General features: G+C 27.9%; 1 protein-coding gene across 11 annotated transcripts in view; it reads left to right on the forward strand.

Moving 5' to 3' along the window:
- Mgat2 (alpha-1,6-mannosyl-glycoprotein 2-beta-N-acetylglucosaminyltransferase) overlaps positions 1-21,879 on the forward strand; it is an 858,981-nt gene that overhangs the window by 91,370 nt on the left and 745,732 nt on the right. For 2 of the 11 annotated variants that reach the window (XM_075365853.1, XM_075365856.1), the window contains exon 2: positions 18,875-18,950. The exons of 8 other annotated variants lie outside the window; for them this stretch is intronic. The gene's annotated coding sequence lies outside the window, so the exon portion shown is untranslated. Of the gene's footprint in view, positions 1-18,874; positions 18,951-20,416; positions 20,455-21,879 lie in introns of those variants that run through there. One more of the 11 variants, XM_075365858.1, reaches the window with a different exon arrangement.

Genomic DNA, 21,879 nt, shown 5'->3' on the forward strand with positions numbered 1-21,879 from the left:
ACCCTGTTGTCTTGATATACAGTCTATCATCACTTAAATGACTCATCGTAATACAACTGTGAGGTTCTGCTGGATCCCTAGCCATATTGGAATTTCAGGCAATGGGCGCGCTGATCTTGCGGCAAAAGAAGCTTGTTTGGAGCCTTTTTTCGCTAATCGCATTGTTTCGAATTATCTTGTCTGCTTTCTGAAGAGTGTGGTTCATGATGAGTGGCAGAGTGAATGGAATGCTACAATCAATAATAAACTTCGATCAGTTAAGCACACTGTGTCACCCTGAGCTCATCATGTTGGAATAAGCTCGTTATAAAGTTATAATTTGCCGTTTGCAAATAGGACACTAGACTCGCTCATGGATATCTGATTAGTCAGATTGGTGCACCCGTTCGGGTTTACTGCGACTACTAACTGACGGTACACCACATGCTAGTGGACTGTGTATGTTATGTGGCGTTTTGTCGAACATTTAAATTTAGGATTAACATCAGAAATATTTTAGGGTTAGAATGTCTTACGATTTCTTAAGGCCGTACATCTGGATTCAAAAATGTGATTATTCATACAATACTTTCCGACAACACTTTGTTTTGCGCCCAGGAAAAAAATTCGTGTAAGGAAAACTATGCTAATTGGGTCAGTAAATTTAAGTGTACGTTATACAAATGCATTATAACTATACACCAAAGAAAAAAAATATTATGTGTGATTATGAATTTATAACAAAAATTTACATTCAAACAGTAGGACTAGTTTACGAGATATAAAAAAGAATTTTTCTTTTTTTTTAGATCAGTTTCATTGAGGAAATCGTGAAATGTTATGGGATATTATGTTTTAACATTTTTCCAAAGAGAATGTAAGAGAGCAAAAGGTACTAATTGAGAACAATGACAGTCTGTGGGTTTTGATTTTATAAGCGTATTTTAGACGATTATAAACTTTAATAACCCTACAAATATCCCATTTAAAGATGTTTTTCTTTTTTGTTCAAAAAGAGATGTTTTCATATAACAAAGAATTCTTTTTGATACTGTATACAGTAAATTTAAAGATAATGGATTCTTTAAATATTCAAGAAAATAAAATATGCCCTTGAGTTTCAAATACACATAATTTACTGCAATTATCACAATTACATATTTTTTTAGCACAATTCTGTTTTTTTATTCATATGTTTTATTCATGATTCATACGATTAAATTATTTTTCATAAAACAACTTAATTAATTTTTATTACTTTTGTTATCATTGTATAAATATTTTTAATTTCAACCAACAGTAATTTGAAATTAAAAAATTATGTAATAAAATTTTATTTTCCCGCTATATCTTTCTCTTTTTGCTACATACAGTAGCTAGAAAGGAAAAGTATAGCAATTGGTTCAAAAATTTGAGAAATGTTGGCGTTTCATAACCCCCTTAGACCAAAAAACGTAAAAAAAAACAAAACAGAAATTTACGGAAGATGTATATTTGGTCTGTATTTTGATAAGTATTTTCGGATTGGCTTAATATAAATTCTTCAAAAGTTGTTCATAGAGTTTTTATAAATTGGAGGGGGGGTCATTGTAGTTTTAGATGTTGGATAATATTTAATAAGGGAGAGGAATAGTATTCACCATTTTGAATTTTTTACTTTTTTGTGTAGTGGTCATAGAAAATGTGCTTCAGTATGAAGATAGTACTTATTAAGTTATTTAAAATTCCAAAATTTTAAGTCAATCACAAATAGGGGCGGGAGAATATTCAAAATTATTTCTAAATAGTTCCCACCTTATATCTCGAAAACCTCTTGACTGAAAAAGTTGAAATTTGGAACAAATATTTGGTTTTATATATATATATATATATATATAATATATATTAATATATATATATATATATATATATATATATATATATATATATATTTATAGAGAGAGAGAGAGAGAGAGAGAGTGAGTATGAGAGAGAGAGAGTCAAATTTGATTTTATTAGACTTATTTACATCACTATTTTTACTATTAAATTCTCTACAAGTTTTGTTAAAACATTTTAAACATTTATTAGTAATTTAACAAAGTTACTACTGTATTGCAAACCTAAAAAAAACGATTTCTAGACAACAAACTTTCAGTTTTACTTCGGTTATCAAGACAACTACTGGAGATACTTTTCTGGAACCTATTTTATTAAATTATTACCCAACCGACCGACTACTTTCAAATTTTCAGGATTCTTTCGTATTATCCCATGAAAGGTTCTGATACATATATCGAGGCCCTCGCCTCGTTTAGCAGTTATGATATTAAAGTTATTCATTAAAGAAACAAAAGTTAATCCCATTAAAAATCAAGTTACTTCAGTACATTTCTTTCCCCATTACAACAGAAATATAATGAAGTAAAATGACTTAATTAATTTTTTCTTTAATGAATATTTAATATACACATATTTAATATTCTAAAAGCATGAGAATAACGAACGTGACGGGGGTCCATGGAACGGATTTTATTTGGAAACATGTAGCCTGCTCCTGTGAAATAATAAATTCTTGAGTAATAGTATTATCAAGATTTTGAATTTTTTCACTAAACGATTATTATAATGGATAAAAGAAATACAAGTATCGTATCGTTAAAAAAAAAAACTTATTTTTTGTTTTACCATGTTTAATTGTCCCAGAGTGTTTCAACATTTTGTGTATTCATCTTATGTTTTAATTATTGTAGGAATTAATATTTAGGAATGCTTTAATCTAAAGTTATGCCATTTTTTGGGATAAGTTAATCTTTTTTAAACAGTTAGAGAGTATGTTATTAAAAAGGTTATATCAATCTAAGTTTCCCGAGGATGATGGTTACATCTCAAATAGTAAGCGCTACTTCATGAAAATTTTATTTGAGCACCGTTTTAACAAATTATAATTTCGTATTAAATATTGTGAAAAATAATTTGTTTAAAACTACCTCGACTTTAAATATTCCTTTTATTTATTTGCCAAGAATTCTACTATTTAATAATTGTAATAATCCTGTTTATTTACATTAAATTAGAACTTTAGACTAAAAAACCAATACAATATAACAAAACAAACAAGATATGACCCCGAAGGCCGTCTGGCAGAGCTTTCCCCCAATCTATTTGGAATTTTATTTTCTGTAAATTAGGTATTATTAGGTGTGGGAACAAATTTCTAATATCTGATTGATTTTTTCTGAAAAATTTTCCAACTTTTAACCTAAACGGTTTGAACCTATTAAATTAACATCTTTTAATAATTTTTTTTTTCATATGTGAGATGTTAGGATGGAATTGATCTTCAAGCTTTATTGTAAAGGACTATATATATATATAAATAATGTGTGTGCGCGCGCGCGAGTGTGTTTCCTTCGAAAGTGTCATTTGAGTCCTTGTAATAGAAAAGTTTTTTGTTCAAACAGAAAGAAAATCTAAAAATTTTTTTTTGAAGCTTGAAATTATACGATTAAGTTATCATTTTTTTTTTAAGAATCCCAAAATTCCTTCGTTTGAGATATTTTAAATGATACTTAAAAGGCATAGTAAAAAAAAAAATTTCCTGTAATTTTTTTTTACGAAAAACAGGAATTTTTTAAAATTTTTTGTAATTTTTTTCTAGTTTTTTAATATAGAAAATTTGTATGAAGTTTATTTATTTTATTATTGGGGAAAGATTAAAATGTAAAACTCAATGCAAATTCCGGGAAACTTCAGCTACATTATTGCCAGGTTTTTTGGTTGAAATTTTTGAATTTATATATCTGAATAATATCTATATATCAAAGGTATGTATCACTTAGTGTTTTATATCTTCTTTAGATTAAAATTTAAGGATCAAATTACGTGATCATTCGTTTTTAATTAAATTTTTACATAGAATCTATAATTTTTACATTTTAGAATTTATAATATATATAACTCAGTAACTTATTTTAAATTCAGTCAGTAACCTATTTTAAATTTAAATTTCCTTTAATAAATCTTTCCTTTAGTTAAAAATATAAAACATCACAGTTTTATTTACTTATTTCCAGGCAGAGATATTAGGGGGATGCGAATTAATCAGTTGCTGCGTTTAGAGTTTAACGAGTATTCTGTAGGAAGACAATTTGTTTGTTTGTGACCCTGTAACTCCAGAACCGTTGAAACGATTTTTATGACTGTAAACAAATGATTCCTCTGCAGTCATGAAAATATTTAAAATAGATGAAAAATAATTTCATTTATGGAAATTTAATAAACGATTTTAATTTTTTAGTACGAAAATATTAAAAAATTAGTTGGCTTAAAATTGTGAGTGTTATTTAGTATTATTCATGATACTTCATCTTTTGGCCAAAGAATCCAGCCATCATGTTTTCTTTTTCCTTTACCTACTTAAATTAAAAAAATAATTTATTTTAGGTTCAATTTTCTTAACATCTGGTACCGTTGGTATTATACAATTTATATAAAAATAAAGTTTCCACTTACCAACAATTGTGAGTATTGACTATCCAAGCGCTTTCAGATTATTCCTCCATCATCAGAGATTACTAATTAATTATGAACTTTGTAGTTGTGCATATACATTTTTATAAATGGGAATTAACTACTAAGTTCAATTAACTACTTGAACTACTAAGTTCAAGTTCATAATTAATCGGTAATTCCTGATGATGGAGGAATAATCCGAAAGCGCTTGGATAGTCAATACTCACAATTGTTGGTAAGTGGATACTTTATTTTTATATAAACACTTTATTTTACATACATGTTTTGAATAACATGATAACACTAAACTATAATAAGGGAATTTTTCTTCGTTCTTTTTTTCTTAGTTATATATGTAAATCCTGCTGTATATTTAAATATACTCTGTTAATAAAGTACAAAAACTCAGGGAGAGCAACTCAGAAATTTCATCTAGATAGGGTGTATTTATGACGTAGAAAGACATTGAAAACTATAATATTGGCGTAAAAAACTTAAATCTACATTCTTAGCAAAATGGCGCACCCATTTAAAATTTTTTGAAGCAGGTTTAAAAATTGGTCTTTTTTATATTCCAACTAGTGATCTCATACCAAAAATTTGACCATTTTTAGGTAAAAGGATTTGTTAAATTTTATTTTAAACAGGCTGTGGAAAAACATTAAGTGACTACCATTTTGCTTAGAATTGTGTTATTCGGAAGTTGTTTTATCTCAATATTTTTTTTTTTTTAATGGACTTTAAAAATTTTGTCACAACCCTTTCTGTTCAAATTATATTTAGTTAACCCCCCTGGCTAGAAAAACTGATCGTTTCGAGGTAGCAGTTCTTTTTAAAATTCGTTATTCTATGTTTAATTGTTATTTACGGGTTTCTATACTTTGGTAAAATTCTGTTTAATATACTAAAAAACAAAATTTTTGTTGTATTTAATAAATCAAAATGTTGGTCGTTAATTCTGCAGATTTAAATTATTTAGGAATAATTGTATGAAAAATAAATTTAAAAATGTGACAGGAAAAATAAAGAATGATTTAAATATGATAAATTGTAATGTTGGACATATCAAGGAAATCTAAAACGATATATTGGATAAACTACACTTTCATACAGCGAATAGGAAAGTACTGAACTGCATTTAAAGTTTAACTTGGTAATATTTATAGCAGTGAAAGACTATCGGAGAGGATAAGATATATTTAACAAAATACTGTTACAGTATATCTTTGGGAAATGCGGTATCTAAATTCGTTACAGTCGAGTGTGATTATTTCGTGGTACAAAAGCTTTTAAAGCTGACATATGTTGCTGTAAATTTTAAAGTTAGTTATGTGAGTTTAAATAAAGATATTTAGTTTATTTTTCGTTGTATTGGTTTAATAAATTTAGGGTAGTTAACAGTAATGTATTAGGGGAATATGCTTATTAATTTTTAGAGCAAATTATTCTACCTACGTGTATACGAGATAAATTTAAAATAAAATAAATAAATGGATTCTTTAGCCAGATAAGAACATAGTATATTATATAGAGTAATTCAGGAGGAAAGGGAAGTAATTTGGTAACTGATTCTAGAGCTTGAAATAAGGAAAAAAGTTCATATAAACACATGTCCGAAAACGCTGTGTTATTGAGAGCTAAAACTTGGCCCGAATTTCAGTTTCTCGATGATTCTGTAATTCTTAAGGGATTTTATAACGGATAAACTTCATGGTTTATTATGTCTTTCGACCTGAAAAATCGAATAAAACAGATGCCAGTACTGTAACTTTTTTAGTTTTTATGATATCCAACGTAAAGGAGAAAAGATCGGTGATAATAAAACACGTTTTTTTATATTTTAAGTACAAAAACATTGTTGTATGACTAATAAATGCGTACATTTTATTATCAAAACCTGATGAAAAAATTTATGTAATAAAATCTATGAAAACAAAATAAATTTTATTATTAAAAACAAAACTTAAGCTTATTATTAAAACAAAACTTAACTTTGTGTAGATCTGTAAACGGATAAGTAAAAGGAACTGTTCCATTATTTTCGAGGAGAGCTAAGGAAACCCTTGGAAAGATTTTGATAGGAAAAGCATGAGAAATACATAAAAATCTGATGTTGACACCACATGACTTCCTTGTACGTCTATTGAATTACATATACACATTTTTTTTTAATGAAAAGAACATAAAATTTTATTTCATTAATAACTTTTGAATTTTTGTTGTTGTTATTATTCAATTAATATTTATCGTAGATTTTTTTTACAATCGGAGTTTAATAATTATAAATAAATCAATATATTTAAATTAAAAAAAAAGTTAAAAAAAATGAGATGAAGTTTAATTCGATATGCCTTCCCCTTGTAAGATAAAATATTTCATTAATTAAAATTTTATTTGGCTATAACTCTGGAACACAATGAAAATAAGTACCACTTTGATATATTGTTGAAAAGTTGTCAATGAGGGTTTATTACTGTTGTTAAAAAAAAGTTACAAAATCCAAATTTGTTTGGATTTTGGGCTTTTTTGGACACTTTTGGTCCTGTCAATTGTAATCAAAAGGGAAGGCACAAAACTAGATATTACAACAGTCCTAAATAAAAAATCTCAACATCCTACGGTTAATCGTTTTTGAGTTATGCGAGATATACACGTACGTACAGACGTCGTTTCGCAATCACAATATTTCCTTTACTTCGTACAAGGAAGTAAAAATGAAAAATGTGGAAGAATACGATTTTAGTAACCTGGACCAGTAGTTATAAACCTTTAAGTATTTTGCAGAATTATTAATAACGTTCGTGAAATTGGTACACTTTCCCAGCGCTCATATTTCATCTGAATGTCAACCGGTACATGGGATGAAAGGGAAAACATTGTTTAGGTGGCACAGCTTTGTAGACCTACAACGAACACGTGAAAAATTTCTAGAGAAATCAACATTCCACATAGTACAGTATGGAGATTACACGTTCATGGACTACGGCACTTATATTCAGAAATTTCAACACATCCAGCTTGGTGACCATGCCAAACGACTGCACTTTTGTCAATTGGTTAACAATAATTGCCGCTTAATTCCATTCATATTATTTCAAACGAAGCTAATTTTACCCGTAATGTTATGAACAACAGAAAGAATTCATTATCGGTGGTCTGAAGAAAATTCACATGCTGTAGTCAAATCAAGTTTTCGGTAAACTTTCGATGTGGCATAATCTACCTACCATAATGTCACAGTGACATAACATGTCACAGAAAGAAATTATCTGTAATTTTTAAACAATGAATTTCTTACAATGCTTGAAAATTGATCTTTGGCGAAATGAACTGAAATGTTCTCTTACTTTGATGAAGCACTTACACGTTTCACGAATGAAGAAAGACAATTCTTAGATAAAAAATTTACTGGTAAATAAAAATTTTGGGGAATGGAATTTTGTATGAACTTTTTTCCGTATTTCAAGCTCTAGAATCATTTCCCAAAATTTCCCTTTTCTCCTGCATTACTCTGTATAATAAATAAATCACGTCGTGAATTGTGTAGATTTGTAAACGGATAACTAAAAGGAACTGTTCCATTATTTGCCAGGAAAGATAACAAAAACTATGGAAATAGTTTGATAGGAGCAGCATGTCAAATAAAAAATTAATAAGCAAGATAAAGGCGTAGTCACAATTAGTCCATGTAAATAAATAAAATAATCACCAGTACTGCATGTTAAATTATGAAGATATTAATTGATGTTTGAATACGTATTTAATACACGTTAACAAGTATGCCAAAAGTTCAAGTTATCTAATTAGTACTATTTACTAATTAATGAAGAGTAATATTGTTTCTGTAAAAGGAAATCCTTCGATTCAGTTTTAAATAACCTCATTAGAACATCTCTTGAACCGTTATTTATTAAATAAGTAATTTGCAAAAAATGGAAACGGAAGCATAATACGGTCATATCTTGTAGGCCAAAGTATTATTCTGTAAAACGCAAAAATAGTTGAACCGTATATAATTCATAGAAATAATTCTTTTAACAATGTTTTATAGAGTGTTCTATAAGGTTTCTATTAAACTTTATAAATGTTTTCCTATTATTAAAGTAATTGGGGGAAAAAATCATATAAATATGGTCAGAAAAAAGCTTTGTTTCGACCTACATCCAATCAAAAATTAGCCCCCATCCATATTAAACGATTCAACAGTTTCGCTAACGTGGATTTATTTTACATAAAGAATGATAAACAGTTTGTTCCAATATCAAACCAAGCAAAAAAAAATTTTCGTTTTATTCAACACATTCTCTGGGGTTACAAAAAGAGAGAGTCTTATAATGCTATATAATTGCAATTTTTAATAAAGTACGAAATCATTTAAAAGTCTCTCAATAGATTTGTTTAAAATATAATTTATAAATTCTCTTTACAGAAAAAAATATTACTGTCGACAAATTTTTAAGTAAAACAGATGTTAATTTTTTTTTTAACCACTGAATTTTCTAATCATCAGAACTATTCAATGTTGTGAATAAATATGAATTCAATAATTTTCATTTAAATGAAAATTAAAATTCATTTTAATGAAAATTATTATGGTGTATTGGTGCATTGTCTATTTCACAATGAATTGTGAATGTTTTTGTTAGTGGTACTCGAATGCCCAAAAAGGAGTGTAATGTATTTAGGGTGTATGTATATATGTTTGTTCCACCGTAGCAACTCAACGACTGAACCGATTTTGTTGTATGGTCCCGCTTTGGAATCCTTATGTCACCGAGAGTATCATAGACTATATGAAAATGTATGTATATGTGTGTGTTGTGTATATATATATGTATATGTGCATATCTATATGTGTGTGTTGTGTATATATATATGTATATGTGCATATCTATATGTGTGTGTTGTGTATATGTGTGTGTATATATACACACACATAAATATTAACTTAAATGTAATTTATTTAAGTTTATTTTTCACTTGATTGGACAGAATTAAATTTAAGACATGTTTCACTTAGAATTCTCTTCTTTGTATGATGTGTGTATAAATATGTATTGTCACTTGAGGAAGCTTAGAAAAAAGTGAAACGTTGTGCATTTATTTAATTTATAAGTTTGTATAGTTGATTGGTTTTACCCAAGAAATTAATAAAGGTAATATTTTAAAGTAAAATGTCTTTTTATTATATATATATATATATATGCAGGTGATTCAAAAGGAGAGGAAAATAATCTGGAAACTGATTCTTGAGATTGAAATAAGTAAAAACGTTCATACAAACATATGTCCGAAAACGCTTTTATTTATCAAGTTAAGGATAGCTAAAATTTCGCGCGGATTTCAGTATATTAGGAGGTAAACTTTGATGGTTTCTTATGTTTTTTGACCTGAAAAATTGAATAAAACAGGTCCCAGAACTGTATTTCCAGTAGTTTTCATCATATTCAACGTAAAACAGAAAATTCGGTGACGAAAACATTTTTTAGGATTAAGTAAAATAACATTGTTAAATGACTAATAAATGCATAAATTTATTATCAAAACGTGCAGAAAATTTTATTCTGAGGAAATTAATTTAATAAAGTTTATAAAAAATCAGAAATAGCTGTTTTTTGTACTGTAAATCAAGACCTTTGAAAAATTAAAATATTTTTAATTTACTTTAAAAAAAAAAATACTCACTGCGGTTTAAACACTAGTAATTTATTACACGACTGCCCAAAAAGGAGTGTAATGTATCTAGAGTGTATGTATGTTTGTTCCACCGTAGCTGCTCAACGACTCAACCGATTTAGATGTATAACCTCATGTTGTAATCCTTACGTTACCGGGAGATTCAAAGGCTATATACAGTTTATACAAACATATATATATATATATATATATATATATATATATATATATATATGTTTAAATAAATTTAAAACATTTGGAAAAAATTGTACTGTATAGAAAATTGTTACCCGCGCGCTCTTTAATTACCTTTATTAATAAGTAATGTTTCTCAGGGATTTTTTGTCAGTTCTGTTTTTTAATTTTCAATATTGTATCTAGTGGCTTCTTATATTTATCTTAATATTATTTTAAATGTTAATATTAGAAATAAATAATATGGACATTAATCGTAACTGTTTTATTTTTTATTTTTATAATTTATTCAGTTTTACTGCTCTGCTGAAAATTTTAACACGATTTCCCTTGATCTCGCCAGGTAAATTCTGGAACAGTTCGTTTTTCTATTCGTATGATAGCATAACTACCTATTCCTCTCGTGTTATACCGATCAGTAAAAAAATTTATTATGGTATATTGTATACTTTTTTATAAGTACTTTTAAACACAAAAAGTTTTATACTTTCACTTTTTTATGATAAAATTTGCTAAGTTTCAGTAAAACTAAAATTTGTTTGCAAAAAATCTTGTAAAATGTTAATAAATTCGTGTTAAAAATTTAATATTACACATACTATAAAAATGTAAATCAGTTATTTTTTCAATAGAAAAAAAAATGATTTTATTATTGTGCAATAAATGGTTTTATTATTGATTAAGTATTGCTTTATTTTGCCGCTACGGGCGCTATAATACTGCGTAGTATTTTCTTTTGACCCTCACAATGATGTACTATTTTTATTCATTGTTATGGTAATGATTGATAAGATCGTGATACCATATTGTATATTTTTTTTATAGTTAACTTTTTTTTTTCGTGAAAGCGAGCATCAACAGTTATGGTAATTAGCCCGGTGAAAATTGGTAGCGTATGAAAGATGTCATGCTTGACCGGGGGTCGAACCCGGGACTGCCTAGACGCTACTTACTGAGCCACGGAGTCGGCGAATTAATTTTAAATATAATATAGAATGCGAATAAAAAACTTTTTTTATAATAGAAACATGAATTTTACGGTAAATTAAGTTTTTCCTTGTTCTTCAAAATTATTGACCATAATGTAATGTTACGTACAATAAATGAACAATACCATGTTATATTACAAATGAGGAATACGTCGATACCATTTTGTTTATAGTCGTTGAATAATGTAATAATACACACACAAACTGCGGAGAATATTGTCGGCAATTTGCCGAACAATAGATACCTAATAGTCACCAGTATTCATAAATACTAATAGGCAACTACGGAAGAAGAATCATTTACTGTAATATCAAAACGAGATAGAAACGATCCCGAACTGGTTTTCTTTTTTTCGAGAAGTATATTGAACTTCGCTAAGTTCAGTTTACTTCTCGAAAAATATCTACCTGTTTCTGAATTTCATATATTACTACGTAGTTAACGTTTTATAATGGTATTCGTATTTATTATACGAATACCATTATCATACTTAATCTATTCAGCATAAAAAAAAAAAATTATTACAAATAGTAATTAAATTATTGCCACAGAGTTTAATATAAAATATTATGTTATCCTCGAAAATACGTTTTACAAATGTACAGGGATTACGCATGAAATAATACAACGAATGCATGTTTTTGGAAAAATAACTTTTTTGCACACTAAGAAATGTAGAATAATTCGTGATTGATGCAGAATTTATGATTAATTAATTTCATTTGTTACTCGCAAAGCTAAATTATGCATTCAGGCTATTGGAGAACAAATAAAATTAAAATTTAATTTTCTAAATTAATTAAGCAATTTGTAAAATAATGTTTGTTTTGTGAATTATTTTCTTATATCAGTAACTGATTTGGAATCAAATATTGTATATCTCGTAATTTTTTTATTAAAAAATTTATTTTTTATTCTTCTGACGTGCTGTTGATTTTTTTTACACATTTTTTTCATAATTACATTTTTTACAAGATTTGTGGCAAAACTATTACAAATTTCTGGAATGTTTTCTAAATTTCTTTTCAACAAAATTTAAAAATAAAAAATCTTTAATTTTTTTAATGTTAGTGCAACAGACATAAGGCGCGCACTTTTTAAGATCACAAAAGGTAACAAAAGATCACGTTTTTAACTGTTTTATGTTGAAAATATATTGTTTCCGGATCGATGTAAATATTAACTTTTTTTTTATTATTTTAATCAGGAAAATATGGATATAAATTTTAGCACAATTCTTCTCAAACATTGTATATGAAAAGATTAGAATTTATTTACTAAAATCACATTATTTACTAAAAGATTTATTTACATAAATCATCATTTGCTGGTTTTAAATAAACAAGAATGCATAAAGTGGATTATTAAACCCACTTTATGTGGAATCCACTTTAAAAGTGGATTTAATAATCCACTTTATGCATTCTGAAAACTTGACAAGATATTATTACCATTTGAAAACAATAAAATTATATTATTTTTGCTAACGATTCGAAAAACTATATCTTTTTATAATTATGAAAGTTTATTTTATTATCAGTGATTTTTTGAAATATCATTAATATAAAAGAGTTTTGCGATATTTAGAAAATAATATTTTATATTTATTGAAAGCTAAAATTTTCTGATAATTTGAGTGTACGCGTAATTTTAGAATTTCTTTTTACTTTGTTGAAACATTTCATTGAACATTTTTGCAGAGGTTTATTACGTTACCGTATACATACAAGCTATTACATACTTTAGAATTAAACTAGAAGCCGATAATGCTCACCTCTGATAATCTAAAATAATTTTCTACATACACGGTATTTGAACAAATAAATATTTATCCATCCGATAAACATGTTTTTGTGAATAATATTCCTGAAATTACTAATTATTTTTAATTGACATTTTTAAAAAGTTTCATTTTTAGCAATTTCCAAACCCTTTGTAGTAAAGCTTCGAAATTAAAAGTTATAAATGCTTGCATTATAAGTATTTTTCGTTACTGAATGGTGACAGTTTATATTTATAAAATGCATTGTTTTTGACATAAATGAATGCAATTTTTGCTTTGCGCTATCTATCTTATTCTTTATTTTAATACTGATACAAGTAAAGCGGCAAGAGTCAAAAATTGCCTTCTCAGCCCGTCCATTTATTGAATGAAGGTGTCACTTGTATGTCCGACTAGCACTTTCAAGTTGTTGGGCGTGGGCTCGGCGTATAGGTATGCAGAAATAATACTTGACCCACCGGGTTGGTCTAGTGGTGAACGCGTCTTTCCCAAATCAACTGATTTGGCAGTCGAGATTTCCAGCGTTCAAGTCCTAGTAAAAGCAGTTACTTTTATACGAATTTGAATACTAGATCGTGGATACCGGTGTTCTTTGGCGGTTGGGTTTTAATCAACCACACATCTCAGGAATGGTCGACTTGATACTGGAAAATTACACTTCATTTATAATTATATGTATCGTCCTCATTTAGCCCTCTGAAGTAATACCTTACGGTGGTCCCGCAGGCTAAACAGAAAAAGAAAAAATAAACAAATTCGTAGAATTTAGAGCTAGTGTGGACTGTATTTTTGATGAGATGGTAGATGATGATGAAATGAAACAACGCTATGTTCTTCTTGAACAGTTATATTTAACTTCTTGTCACCCTTGACATTTTGATTGAATTACAGTAGTTACATTAAACTTAAGAACGTATTACACTTTTATTCATAATTGAACTTGAATATTATCAAGAAACTATGAGTCACCTTGGACTGAAATGAAAACATGACCGCACACGGTTTCTGACGTAGAATACTTGTACGAGCTTAACTCGCCGGTGAGCGCTAGCACCCAATAGATCGCAGCACCGGACAGATCGTCGTGGAACGGAACACAAATGAAGCGTCATCGATTGAGAAAACTAAACGTTTAGGTGAAAAAATAAAACAAGAACCAAAAGGTGAGCACAAGAAAACAATCAAGATGTGTATTATTTAAGTTTTTTTAAATTAAAATTATCGTTTACAGTTAATAATACACCATTGAAGGAAACTGGTCATATTTTTTAACTGGGTCAATACGCAAAGGATACAACAAAACCAGTCGTGAATTGGCTCAGCGATCAGGAATTTAGTATTTTTTTTATTACCAATCTTAAAGACCGTATAGTATTTTAATCCAGTAGAAAGTTTGAATTCCCATTAAATTAAAAACTACTGCTTTGTGTAGCCATTTACACCGAATAACATTCAATATAAGAAAATCAGCGACCAATGGAACTCCCTAAGGAAGAATACGTGATAAAATTAGTCAGATGTATACCGAAGACAATCCATGAATTTACTAAAGTTAAAGGTTATTAATAATTTTCTTCCTCCTTTTTTTTACATATTTTCGGGTTCACTCTTATATTTTTTTAAACTATCTATTACGGTATTTACATATTACGGACAAATCATTTTATTAGAATGACGATAGACCTCCGGCCTTTCACCCGGAGGTCCTGGGTTCGAATCCTGGTCAGAGATGGCATTTTTCACACACGCTACAAAACAATTATCTCATCCTCTGCGGAAAGAATTGCTTGACTGCAGATCCGGAGGTTTAACAAACAAAAAAAAAAAAAAATTGAAAGATGATAGGTATAATGTAAGTGTTTGAGAGCGTAACATATATTTGTTATTCCATATATATTCGTATTTCCTTGTTTATATTTTTATTATAATATTTGTTTATTTTATTCTTTTGCCCAAATTAGTATTTTTTATATTAATATATAGTTGATTTTAACGTTAAAAAAAAATCCAGTATAATAAATGGTGAACCTATAAAACTCTTCAAAACTTAAAATGTGAGAAGTACAATCTAATTTAATGTTGATTAAAGAGTTAATTAAAACTTCTTAATTACCTTCTTTTCAACAGCGGATGTAGAATAGTAACAGGTGGCCCTTCAGGGATTTTTCCCTTTTTTTCGTATTTGAAATTCAGTTTACGATTAGATTTATTATTTTTTTACATTATTAAATTATTATGTTTTTTTTAAGAGTAAAAGGAAAACAGATAATTAATTCTTCTCTTTGTTATGTACATATATTTTTTTTATATTTTCCTAACGTGTAAGTTGCATTCTGTTGTTATTAAAAAATAATCTATTCCCCCAACTAGCCAATGAGATGTATGTAGTCTTATACAGACTCAGGCCGACCATTCCCGAGACAGGAGATGAATTGAACTCCAACCACCAAAGTACACTGTCTAGCATTTAAATCCGTATAAAAGAAATTACCCTTTTACTAGGATTCGAAACTCAAAATCTTCGACTTCGAAAATCAGTTTTAAACAAGTGATTTGCGACGATGAATTAACCACTCGGTCAACCCGGTAGGCCTTGTTATTATATAGTTTATTATTCTGAACTTAGAATGTATTTTTTTTTTATAATCAGTTTATTATAGCAATTAAATTAAGTTTGTTGTATGGATTGTTGTTTTACTTTTAAGAAATTTATAACTTATAATAATAATAATACGTTTAATGTATGAAAGAAATACTTAAAAACAAAATAAAAAAATTATAGAGCTTCCAGGAAAAGTAAGAATGAAAGGAGACAAACTTAGAATAGAACCAAACGAACTCAAGCAAAATATTGGCATAACATCAAATCTAAAAAACAATTCAAACGTAAGTTGTTTGAACGGTCTATAGATGACCTAAACGTAAGAAAAAAAGAATTCAATATATATTTTAGTAATGTAAAACGTAAATGGAGAAAATTTTTCTATAATTCTAAAATCCTTAAATTAATTTTACCATTAGTTCAACTAAGAATGGTTTATTATGTTCTAGCCGAATCATTATTATCATATGGAGTCATTTATTTTCGGATAATTGGAATAATAATATGCTACATCCTCAGAATATATATTTTTTTAGGTAAATCATGATTTTATCCGACTGGGCAATTAATTCACTATTGGTGTTAATAATTTTAAAATGTATTTTTTTTTTGTCTAAAAAAGAAGCTATTCACTGTTAATGAAAAAAAAAAGATAATATCCAGTTAAAAGAATAATAAGTAAAGGAGCCGCTAACTACCTTTCATGTGAAACCACTTTATTCTTATTTATATAGTTTAAAAAAACAATACATTTTCAATGTATAAATAAATAAATCATAAACAATTTCAATATTAAGCTTTAAGCTACCCGAACAAAAAAAAATACATCTTGAGAATATTTAAAGAATACCTATCAAAAAAAATCCAAGCCAACCCGCAAAAACCCTATTAAACCTCTTGAAACAAAATATTCTAATCGCCTAATATTCACTGGTTTTGTAGCTTTCCAAGATTCCCTATTTAGTGCCAGTCGTTTCAGTTTGGTATACTCCTACATCGTACACCCCTAACAATTTGTTTTACATATCCAAAACGGTGCCTGCCTGTACAATTTTTCCCATCTAACTGTCCCTCCAATATCAAAGCGATTATTCCAGGATGTCTTGATATGTGGCCTATAAGTCTGTCTCTTCTTTTAACTATATTTATCCAAATGCTTCTTTCTTTATCAATTTTCCGCAACATCTCTTTATTTGCCACTTTATCAACCCATTTGATTTTTATCAGTCTTCTATAGCACCGCATTTCTAAAGCTTCTAATCTTTTCTTCTCAGGTACTCCGATCGTCCAAGTTTCACTTTCATATAAAGCTACGTTCCAAACATATACTTTCAAAGTTGTTTTCCTGACGTTTAAATTAATTTTTGATGTAAGCAAATTATATTTCTGACTGAAAGCTCGTTTCGCTTGTGCTGTTCGGCATTTCATTTCGTTCCGGCTTCGTCCATCTTTAGTAATTCTTTTTCCTAAATAACAGAATTCTTCTACCTCCGTAATCTTTTCTCTTGCTATTTTTATGTCTTATTATGTCAAAAGATTAATTTTTTAACTTTATATCTACTGAACTCATTCATAAATAAGTAGGCACTCTAAAATTACTACTTGAAGAAATAGCATTATTTAAAAAGAGTCCCGATTATATCCCCATAGAATTGTTACTACTAAATATCCAGGTTTTTTCATCTGTAAGGGAATAAAAAAGTTCTTAAAAAATATTACTGAAAATATAAATGACATTCACCTAATATAGTATATTAATTGCCATTATTATTTATTTTTTCTTAATTCCACGTATTTATTTATTTTAATTGTTGGGTCTTATTGATTGATTGTAAGATCTCGCTTAGTTAATTCGCTTAATTTTCTTGCTAGTATTTATATCACCTATTCCTATTGTGTACTTTGCAATCTGTTCAATTAGTGTACAATAAACACACCCCCTCTCAACGCAAATGATATGAGGATAATATGTATGGCACGTAAATGAGGTGTAGTCTTGTACAAACTCATTCCTGAAATGTGTAGTTAATTGAACCATAATACATTTGAAGTAATACATTATTTATCCATTTTTAAAAATACATATGCTAATCCTGTATATTCATGACGAATTGGCTACAATAAGTGTAAATTTAAATCATGACAGAAGTGGGGTAGTTGTACAACAATTAAGAGCTTAGTTTCTTCATGCTATGAATATAAATTAATTTTTAATTTGATTTCATTTACGATTTTAAAATATTTTGGTGCAGTTTTGAATTTGAAAGTGCATTTTATTTTCTCTTGTATTGAAAAATATAATTTTTTAAATACATACTGCTGCTTCTGGGGTCAGCACAAGCTTATCTTTTAAAAGTGGCTTTGAGCGTAATTTATGTAATTTTTCAGTTGTTTTATGGTTTCGTTTAATTTTATTAATTTGATAATTTTTGTATTTTTTATTATCAAAGAATTAAAGAAGTAAATTATAGTAATAATAATAATAACACGAAAGGGGAAATTATAATTATGTATTTCGGGGTTGAACAGAATTTTTATCGTTTCTCGGCCATCTGGGAAATGCTTAAACCACTAAAAAATCCACGTAAGTGATAAACATTCATTGCCATTTTTTTTTTTTTTTAAATAAAAGATAAGTTTCAGTAGTGGATTTTTCAAGTTTCATATGAAATTTCACGACAATTCTTTGCTCTAATTAAACACTTAACATTTTTTCGGCAAAACAAAAAGAAACAAATGTTTTTCAAACGAAGGCCACGGCCAGACGAATATATCTACAAAAACTAGAGTGGCAACAATCGAAAGAGAAGGCTTCACGCTATACAGCTGTCGGTCGTACGAATTTGGCGCATGCGCAGTTTGTTCTGTAGCAGCATTAGTCTCTTATTTAACTCGCACTTCGTATATGTTACCCATATTTGTGTAATAAAACAAAATTTATATCTTAATATAATTTTTTTTTTCATAATAATGTATATAATAAAATAAATTCTGTAATAAAATTTTCTTTACTTATTTTGATAAATTGTGATAATGATTTCCTTTAAGAAATCTTCATTATTTTGTAGTTGTTTAAATATTACAGTTATTTATTTTTTGAATTTGATTTGATTTGATTTGATTTATTCATAATATATTTTTTTAAATGTTTTTAGGTAAATGCAAGACGCCAATTCTTTTCACTTGACGGTTTTGTGAACGATGGAAAACGTTTTACCATATTTCTTACAGGTATGGATTTTATTTAAAACGTGTAATTTTATTTTTTCCTGAGATGATCGAAGTTTATAATTTGGAATGAAAGCTTTGGAGTTTATGAACGCTCGAGCAGACATGCTCTTGTGTATATAAATATAAATGTACGCTTGTATTATAGTAACGTCGATAAATTCATAGATTTAAATGAAAGAATGAAAGTTTTTGTGAATATCCTTCGAACCGGGAAGAAAAATTTGTTTAAAGTTTCTTGATGTAATTCTCATTTATCTGTCATAAAAATGATTGATCTTTTCAAACTGTAGTGCAGTCTGTGTATTAGAGATATGCTGTAAAATCGTTGTTTGATAAGAAAAAATATATTACTTATTCTGATTTTGTAAAAATCACTCCATTTTGTTAAATTTTAACAGGAATGTTAAACCATCATTTTTTATTATTACTTTTGTATCTGATATTCTTTTGTGATTCTTCTTCGCAACTAATCAAAATTTCCTTTTATAACAATTGTGAATTTTTATTTCATAATTTTATTTTATGAAATTGTAATTGATTTATCAGTTTTGTCATGGGATATTTTATTTAGATCTACCTAAGGTATTGGAATGTGAAGTTGATTTGATGGCATGAGCTCCGAGATTATATTCTTTTAAGCGTAAATCAATAATAGTTCGTGGATGATTTTATCCGGTATCCGATCGAATTTCGCGATACAATGCCGTTAATTAAAGGTACATAGTCATTTATAACATTATAGGTACTACATCTCGGAAAGGTTTTTAATGAGAAATTTAAAACACGTTTCATACTTTTTAAATTAAACCACCAGGTTAAAATTGATTTTATAAAAGTAATAATAAAATTATGTCTAAACTGAGTTTATTTTAATATTTCGGAATCAATTTTTTAATATTGATGAATCAAAATATATTTATATCACATACTTTAATTTATTTTAATTAATTTTTTTTAAATAAAGAGAATCTTTTCCGAAGTACATCCATTTTCAGTTCATAGCGATTGTGTTACAAACAATCTCAAAATTTTAGATATATTGCGTAAAAATGTAAGTTAAGTAATTTTTACTTTCCTGGCTTAAATAGTATATTGTACTGCTGTATAAGAACTGTGCTAATTGTGTCAAATTTAGATATATTGCGTAAAAATGTAAGTTAAGTAATTTTTACTTTCCTGGCTTAAATAGTATATTGTACTGCTGTATAAGAACTGTGCTAATTGTGTCAAATTTAGCATGTTGGGATTTTTTAAGCGCTTGCGAAATCAATTCTGGTTTTGATTTGCAAGTTAATTGGAAAACTGAAAGGGAATGGGACATAGCTGCTGGCTTCCTTAGATTCCTTACCCTGGGGAGAATGGCTGATGGATGTCTTCCCTTATGAGGATTAAGATGTAGATCGTGACGTTTCATAAACCTATTTCAAGAAAAAACATAATTTTAGCATTCAAAAACTTGACGGTTTTGTGAACGATGGAAAACGTTTTACCATATTTCTTACAGGTATGGATTTTATTTAAAACGTGTAATTTTATTTTTTCCTGAGATGATCGAAGTTTATAATTTGGAATGAAAGCTTTGGAGTTTATGAACGCTCGAGCAGACATGCTCTTGTGTATATAAATATAAATGTACGCTTGTATTATAGTAACGTCGATAAATTCATAGATTTAAATGAAAGAATGAAAGTTTTTGTGAATATCCTTCGAACCGGGAAGAAAAATTTGTTTAAAGTTTCTTGATGTAATTCTCATTTATCTGTCATAAAAATGATTGATCTTTTCAAACTGTAGTGCAGTCTGTGTATTAGAGATATGCTGTAAAATCGTTGTTTGATAAGAAAAAATATATTACTTATTCTGATTTTGTAAAAATCACTCCATTTTGTTAAATTTTAACAGGAATGTTAAACCATCATTTTTTATTATTACTTTTGTATCTGATATTCTTTTGTGATTCTTCTTCGCAACTAATCAAAATTTCCTTTTATAACAATTGTGAATTTTTATTTCATAATTTTATTTTATGAAATTGTAATTGATTTATCAGTTTTGTCATGGGATATTTTATTTAGATCTACCTAAGGTATTGGAATGTGAAGTTGATTTGATGGCATGAGCTCCGAGATTATATTCTTTTAAGCGTAAATCAATAATAGTTCGTGGATGATTTTATCCGGTATCCGATCGAATTTCGCGATACAATGCCGTTAATTAAAGGTACATAGTCATTTATAACATTATAGGTACTACATCTCGGAAAGGTTTTTAATGAGAAATTTAAAACACGTTTCATACTTTTTAAATTAAACCACCAGGTTAAAATTGATTTTATAAAAGTAATAATAAAATTATGTCTAAACTGAGTTTATTTTAATATTTCGGAATCAATTTTTTAATATTGATGAATCAAAATATATTTATATCACATACTTTAATTTATTTTAATTAATTTTTTTTAAATAAAGAGAATCTTTTCCGAAGTACATCCATTTTCAGTTCATAGCGATTGTGTTACAAACAATCTCAAAATTTTAGATATATTGCGTAAAAATGTAAGTTAAGTAATTTTTACTTTCCTGGCTTAAATAGTATATTGTACTGCTGTATAAGAACTGTGCTAATTGTGTCAAATTTAGATATATTGCGTAAAAATGTAAGTTAAGTAATTTTTACTTTCCTGGCTTAAATAGTATATTGTACTGCTGTATAAGAACTGTGCTAATTGTGTCAAATTTAGCATGTTGGGATTTTTTAAGCGCTTGCGAAATCAATTCTGGTTTTGATTTGCAAGTTAATTGGAAAACTGAAAGGGAATGGGACATAGCTGCTGGCTTCCTTAGATTCCTTACCCTGGGGAGAATGGCTGATGGATGTCTTCCCTTATGAGGATTAAGATGTAGATCGTGACGTTTCATAAACCTATTTC

The sequence above is a fragment of the Lycorma delicatula genome, chromosome 5, assembly GCF_047948215.1.
Source record: "Lycorma delicatula isolate Av1 chromosome 5, ASM4794821v1, whole genome shotgun sequence".
NCBI classification, from domain to species: domain Eukaryota; kingdom Metazoa; phylum Arthropoda; class Insecta; order Hemiptera; family Fulgoridae; genus Lycorma; species Lycorma delicatula.